A 7,464-nucleotide genomic window follows, 5' to 3' on the forward strand; every position below is an offset into this window, starting at 1 on the left:
GGCCTTTGATTCTGTTGAGACGGAAGCGGTCATTGAAGCCCTAGCCAATCAGGGCATTCAAGCCCAATACATCAGGATCCTCCGTGAGCTGTATTGCGGATTCACTACCAGGATCTCACCATTCTACAAAGAAGTGATCGTTGATGTCAAGAGAGGGGTGCGGCAGGGTGATACCATTTCACCAAAACTCTTCAGTGCCACCCTCGAGAACATCATGCGACGACTGGAATGGGAAGGAATGGGAGTGAAGATAGATGGTCGGCAACTACACCACCTCCGCTTTGCTGATGACATTGTTTTAATAACACCAAACATCAGCCAAGCGGCACAAATGCTGGCCGACTTTGACCGTGAGTGTGGAAAGGTAGGACTACAGCTGAATCTTACGAAGACAATGTTTATGAGAAACAGCCTTGTTCCTGACGCCCATTCGCTCTCAATGGAACGACCATCTCCGAATGCAACAGCTATGTGTACCTAGGTCGAGAAGTCAACATGACAAATGACCTGGCACCCGAGCTGCGCAGGAGGAAGAGAGCGGCTTGGAACGCCTTCAAGAACGTCGAAGAAATAGCTAAGAGGACGAAGAACCTCCGGCTCCGGGCACATCTCTTTGATTCCACTGTTCTTCCTGCATTAACATATGCCTCAGAGACCTGGGCCCTACGCAAACAAGATGAGAACGCCATTCAGGTCTCCCAAAGAAGAATAGAAAGAGCTATGCTTGGAATATCACGTTTCACTCAAATGAGAGAACGAATCCGGAGTTCTGACATCCGTCGACGATCAAGGATCAGGGACGCTGTCTCATTTGCCAAGGTGTCGAAAATCAGATGGGCTGGTCACGTAATGAGATTTAAAGACGACCGTTGGACTAGAGCTGTTACTGATTGGATTCCACGGGATGTCAAGAGACCGTGTGGCCGCCCACCTACCAGATGGTCAGACTTCTTTGTCAAGGTCATGAACGATCGGTTTGAGGCCCTCCATGTTCCCGGAGCGAAGAGATGCCATTGGGCTACACTAGCACGCGACAGGGACAAATGGAGACGTTACTGGCGCCTGCTCGAGCAAATCGACGACTAACGGGAAGTTAAGTTAAGTGATTAAGTGATTAAAATGACCTAGTGTTTTCACCTTGAAATTTTAAGACCTTAGTTTCATACAATAAACCTTTATTTGTATTACATGTAGACTTTGTTTACGCAACCACTCTCCTATCATTAAATACATATGCTAGTTTAGAACATACCTTAAGTCAGGCACATAAAACTTTTCTAATAGTATTTTTTTTTTTTTTTGCTTTTTGGGTCACACCTGGCGATGCACAGGGGTTAGTCCTGGCTCTGCACTCAGGAGTTACTCCTGGCAGTGCTCAGGGGACCATATGGGATGCTGAACCCCGGTCAGTCGCATGCAAGGAAAACGTCCTTCCTGCTGTGCTATCTCTCCAGCCCCTCTAATAGTATTTTTGAGCAGCTCCTGGAATAGCTGTCTGGTAGAGCTTCTGGCCCCTCTCTGAGTGGTCCTGCCAGCCTGGAGGAGTTTGGGGTTTGTTTTTGACTTCTGACAGGGCGTCTAGGTGAAATATCACCTGGAAAAGAGCCCCTCCCCCACTCTTGGTCACAGTGCTGTCCCTGAGTCACCCTCTTTTCCACTCCCCCTGGAAGTTTAACCACTTCCTGCCACTATTTGTTGTCTAAATAGCACAGTCAGAATGACATGTTGAGACACTTCCCCACCCTCAAGTGTAATTTTCCCACCGAAGCTGCTTTCCTTTCTGAGTGTCAGAACTGTGTCTCCTGCAAATCTCTGGTATGTTTTCTGGTGGTGCGTGAGGTTCTCTCCCTGGTGGGAAAACCATTCGCTCCTTTATGTTAAGAGAAGCTTCCTGGAAGCCAGCCACTGGGCCACACCCTCCATTATGTATCCCACTCAGTCCCCACAGCAGCTCTGGGAAGAAGGTATCACAATTGTCCTCAGTTTAGAGGTTGGGAACCTAAAGTTTGGGACAGTAGCCTCAGAGGACCGTGGATGGAGTGCACTGAGCCCCCTAAAGACCTCCCAGGGTCTCAGGAAGTGGGTCCTCCTCATGGAACTTACCTTTGATCTGTATGGCCTGCTGGCAACTTTTGGGTTGATGGGAAGAATGTCAAAAAAACAGCTGGCTACGGGTTTCTCACCTTGACTGGCACCTGTGTGGGATTGGGGATTTGCCTCTTGGGATTCCTAAACTGTCCCCAATGTGGCCCTGAGGGCTTACCAGGCTGGAGTGTCCCCCCTTCCTCTGCTCATGAGGCCCTCTTGAGGTTTTCACCAAGACCTAAGGTGGGTGCTTGAACTAGACATGGTCCAGACATTGCCTTCTCTGTCAGAGATCACCTTCTCTCCTGGGTGTGGCCAAGGCATCTGTAAGAGCCTCAACCTCACCTCTAGGCCTCAGGGAACTGCCCAGCCCCATATCCTTAGTCCACGATGTGTCTGGGTCTCAGGGACACGTCCTTTGTGTCTGCTCTGTGCCAGACTCAGCTGTCCTGCTGACACCTAACTCCACCTTCCTGAGAGACAGCAGCTTCCCTCTGAGAGCAGTTGATTCTGGAATTCTCACCAGGCAGAGTGCCCCTTGGTCCACTGAGAGGGGTTGGTCACTCTTTCCTAATTGCAGTTACTTTTTCTTTTTTTTTTAAATTACCATTTTTTTTAAATTTTATTTTAGATAGTTCATAATGGTTTATTACATTCAATATCCCAACACCAATCCCACCACTATTACACCTTCCCATCACCATTATTTCCAATTTTCCCAACTACCACCCAAACCTGCCCCAAAAGCAGGCCCCAAATATTTTGTATTGCTTGTTATAAAAAAAAAATCACTAAAAATGATCAAAAATTTCTGTAGAAGAAAATGTGTGAAAATTGTTGTATCTCACTCTGGAGCGACTAAGCCCTTGTATAAGAGATCACTACCATGTTGTTTCAGGTTGAGCTTTGTGTGCTAATATTTTCTTGATCGAGATTGGTTGCCTTCTACTTTACATTCCATTCAATGTGGTATGCTACTCCTGGTATATCAGTGGTGTAAAGTATGAGGATTCTAAAATTTTGAATGGTATAATACAACTGGAGTTAAATTTTTGACTGGCTGATGACTTTAGGGTCCTGAGTTGCAGTTTCTTTTACCTCTGTGTGGGAAACATGTTTAACCCCACTTAGCAGTCAGCAGCCCCATCCACCTCCTTTATTTCTCTAAAAGGATACCCCAGGGCTGTGCTTGGGATACAGTGAGCAAGAGAATGGGTTTGTCAGCTGATCTATGCTGGCACCCCCATCTGAGGAACCTTCAGCCACAATAAGTCAGGGGCCCCTAACTGAGGGAACCTAGCAGGCAATGGGAGCAAGGGGGCCCCTACTTCAGAGTTTCCTGGCAGAGGGCCTTTGCAGAGGTGAACCAAACTTGAGAACTGACTCCAAGGCCTGAATGATGTTTAGAAAAACACTGATTGAGGGGCTGGAGCGATAGCACAGCGGGTAGGGCATTTGCCTTGCACATGGCCGACCAGGGTTCGAATCCCAGCATCCCATACGGCCCCCCGAGCACCACCAGGAGTAATTCCTGAGTGCAGGATCCAGGAGTAACCACTGTGCATCACCGGTATGACCCAAAAAGAAAAAAAAAAGAAAGAAAAACACTGGTTGAGTCAACAGCTTAACTCAGTAATGGGGGTCATAGTCAGAGAATGGTGGTAGAAAGAGACAGACTTCACCTTCCCTGCAGGAGGTCTTCCTCAGAGAGCAGGCTGGGTGAAAGCCCCAGGAGTCGGGGCTCCTCCTCACAGCTGGCCCAGGGAGAAGGTTACGAGTAAAGGAAGGGCAGTGACTTGGCAATGACTTGTCTTCTGCATTGCTGGTTTCTGCCTCGTCGGACCCAAAGGCACCACATTCAGAGGTGGACCCAGCACAGACTTTCCACGCAAGGTTGCCCTGGTACAAGGCTCCTGCAAACAAATGGAGGCCAAAGCCTGAGAGCACTGAGCTGGAGCTGCCACCTCTGTGGGGCTGCAGGGGGAAATAGCTTCCTTTCCCATATTGTGAAGAGGTCACACCCAGAGGTACTGTGGTTGGGTGGGAGTGCCATGCCCCGGTGTGTGTGTGTGGGGGGGTGCATGTGGTGCTGAGGACCCACCTTGGAACTCCTGCCAGCAGAACATATGCCTCAGCTTTTGGTGCCATCTCTTCAGCCCTGAGACACTTGTTCCATTTCCCGACATCCTCTTTAGTGAAACGGGGATCACTGCATCTGATGGAAGGGCTGACTGGGGCACTGCAGGGGCAGCCACAGTACGTGGGAGCTGGCTGGGATGCCGATATGGCTCCTTACAGTCTTACAAAGGGCCGCACACATCTGGGCAACTGAGAGCTGAGTCAGGGAACCTCGGAACTGAGGTTGGTTGACCTGTGGGGGAGGCTGTCTCTACGTGAGCACTATCTTTGTCATTCTCTGGGCTTGAAAGCCTCTCTCCTCAGCCACAGTAAATAGGGATCCTGGTGCTGTGGTGAATGGGCCTTCTTTGAAGTTGCGAACAATTCGCTCTTCGGTGGGTTCAGAGTGGAGCCAGTTCACAGAGATGGAGGCAAGAATCGCATCTGCTGTGAGGGCCTGCAGGGCGCTCCTTGCTCGCTGGAGAAAGGGGAAGAGCTAGAACCTTTTCCTCAGGAGACTCTTCCTCAGGCTCCACCAGCATTCACTTCGAGGGGACCACACACACATTCCAACCATCCAGGTGTTTTTTAGAAGAGGCCACTAGTCATGAAGGACAAAGACACGCTTTTCCTTCCTCGTGACTTTAGTGTTCTCCTTGGGGAGTTGGGGATGGGATGGAGGGAGTACAGCAAGAGTCAGGCCAGCCCCCGGCTCTGGTTCAGCTCATTTTAGAGGCCCATGACAACAGAATGCAAATGGCAGCTTTGGGAGGACAGGTCTTGGTGAGGGTCACTGATGTGTCTGTGACTCTACAACAAAGCCTGGCATGCAGCAGGCACCCAATCTCTGTTACGTGAATGAGCAAATGTAAATTAGCCATGGGATAATATGGGAAACCACGCGCCTCTTCTCTCAGTGATTGTCTGCTACTCGATACTTGAGGTTCTGTACAATGCCACATCATTCTGCCAAGCTCCCGTCCCAGGTGACCTACAAGCCACACCCCCGCGCCACTGAGCAATTCCCTGTCCAGAACACCTGCCTCATGGCCTGTCTGTCCTGTTTCCCCACAATGTCTCTCTCTTTCTCCTCTCCTCTCCTCTCCTCTCTTCTCCTCTCCTCCCCTCCCCTCCCCTCCCCTCCCCTCCGCTCCACCGCTCTCCCCTCCCCTCCCCTCCCCTACCACCTCTCCCCTCCCCTTCCCTCCCCTCCCCTTCCCTCCCCTCCTCTTTTCTCTCCAGGGCCTGGCTCCATTTTTCATAGCATCTCCTTATCCAGGTGGGCTCCCCGACAAAGGCTCTCGCACTAAATCCTATGGGCACCTTTATTTTTCCCATCACACTCTGGGCTGCTGGGAAGACAGGGAATTCCTGAGGGCTGTACATTCCCAGTGGGCTATCTGCATATCAGGGGCATCGCAGGGAAGAGAGCGGCCGCCAAGAGTAAGCACGGGAGCAGGAGAAATGGGCAAGTGGGCAGCTGGCACAGTCATTCTTGCTGATCAACAAATGGTCTCAGCTGAAGCCACACAATTTAAATTCTTACCACAGAAGGCAAGGGTTGAAAACTTTGGGCCAGGGAATTGTCATGAAATGAAAAAGAAACTTGAATTACTTGGTCCTGTAAGTAGATCCCATGAAAGAGTCAGTGGGGGTCAGGTGCAGGGTCGGGGTAGCAATCATCAGGAAGACCAAAGCTTCTTTAATAATGAAATAATTTATTTTATTTATTTTTTGTTAACGGTCGAACAATACAGAAGTTTACATATACACAGCAAAGATTCTCTAAAACATGTAGTAGTTCTAAAAATGCATGTGCTAACTGTAGTAAAAAGCACCATTCTCTATGTCTTGACACAAGATTTACATTGGCATCGTATTTACATAAAGAAATAAACATCTGGAAACAGAATTTCATATACTCTCATCTGATGCTTCCTGTCTAGACTGTCTTTATCATTAAGAAGATGCTCCCAACATTGGTGGTTATCTAGAGCCCCCGAGCACCAATTCTAGGGACGGGGTAAAAGGCAAGTTTGGTTCTCAGGTAAAAGCTAAAACGAAGAATGACCCCCCTCAGCTCCCACCCCACCCCACCCCAGAGAGAGGAAGAAACGAAAATTTTAAGTCTGGAATAAATCTTAGAATTGGATTCCTTCCTAATTCTCATCTTATGATTTTGAGAGTACATAGAGATACTCAATTTCTTTAGCTGTTCAATTGCTGAATCCAGCAGTGCCAGGCAATTATTTCTTCTTTCAGAAGACTAATACCTAAGAAAATCATCCTGGTAATGTTAATGGAAAAATCATGATAACTCATATCACAACCCTCTACCCCCAGGTATCTCTGAAAACAAAATATTCCCCAGTCTACGGAGAGCTGATCTTGTAGAATGAGAAAAACCACCTAATTTTAAAGGGTTTTTGGGTCATCTTCTCCCAGGAAGGATTCTTTAATCAGGAGTAGCCAGCTACCTAAACATCCAAGAATTAGTCATAGAAAAATAAGAGATTGACATGGAGGAAATTGCCTTGCAGTCTTTGATTTCCTGTTTAACACACAGAGCAGGTAAAGTGGGGGAAAGCAGAGAAACTTGGGGGAAAGAAGAATGACCAAGATTCAGAGGACGAGAGAGATTATGAACACAATGGAAGTGGTATTCTGGGCAACACGGTATGGTATAAAAACCTAATAATGTGTGCATATATCTCTATACTTTTCAAAAATAAGATTTCTCTTTAAAGGCTATCCGGGAGAGGCCAGAGGAGAAAAAGCCCACAAACCCATTAGTAAGCCCCAAGATATTGCTGGAGTTATTCTGAGTATCACTATCCTACCTAGTCCAACGGCCACCCCACAACCCAAGCATCTTCTCTGAGCCACTTAGTGGACAGAGAGGAGAGGAAGCTCATAGGAAACCCGGCCAGGCCCTCTTGTTTCGTTTGAAAAATGTAGAAGTTAACAAAAAATCTGTCCATCTCCAAAAAACCCAGACCATACCAGTGGCCCACTTCCGAGTCAGCGCTTCTTTTAGTCCTCGATTCCCAACCAACACTGATTATTTTAGTCTGGGATCGACAGGGAGAAGAATCAAGGTCCTGGTTTAAAAAAAGGTGATGCTCCTTGAATCACTAATTAGTATTAGGTCTGTGACTAGGTGAAGGAGCCGTGGTCTCTCTCAGCACCTGGAACTCGGGAGCTCTGCTGGGTCCAGGCAGCTCCCATCCAAGATGACCTGGGGACTCAGCCTACCACTCC

This window comes from Sorex fumeus, unplaced genomic scaffold (genome assembly GCF_029834395.1).
Source record: "Sorex fumeus unplaced genomic scaffold, SorFum_2.1 ptg000006l, whole genome shotgun sequence".
In the NCBI taxonomy this organism is placed as follows: domain Eukaryota; kingdom Metazoa; phylum Chordata; class Mammalia; order Eulipotyphla; family Soricidae; genus Sorex; species Sorex fumeus.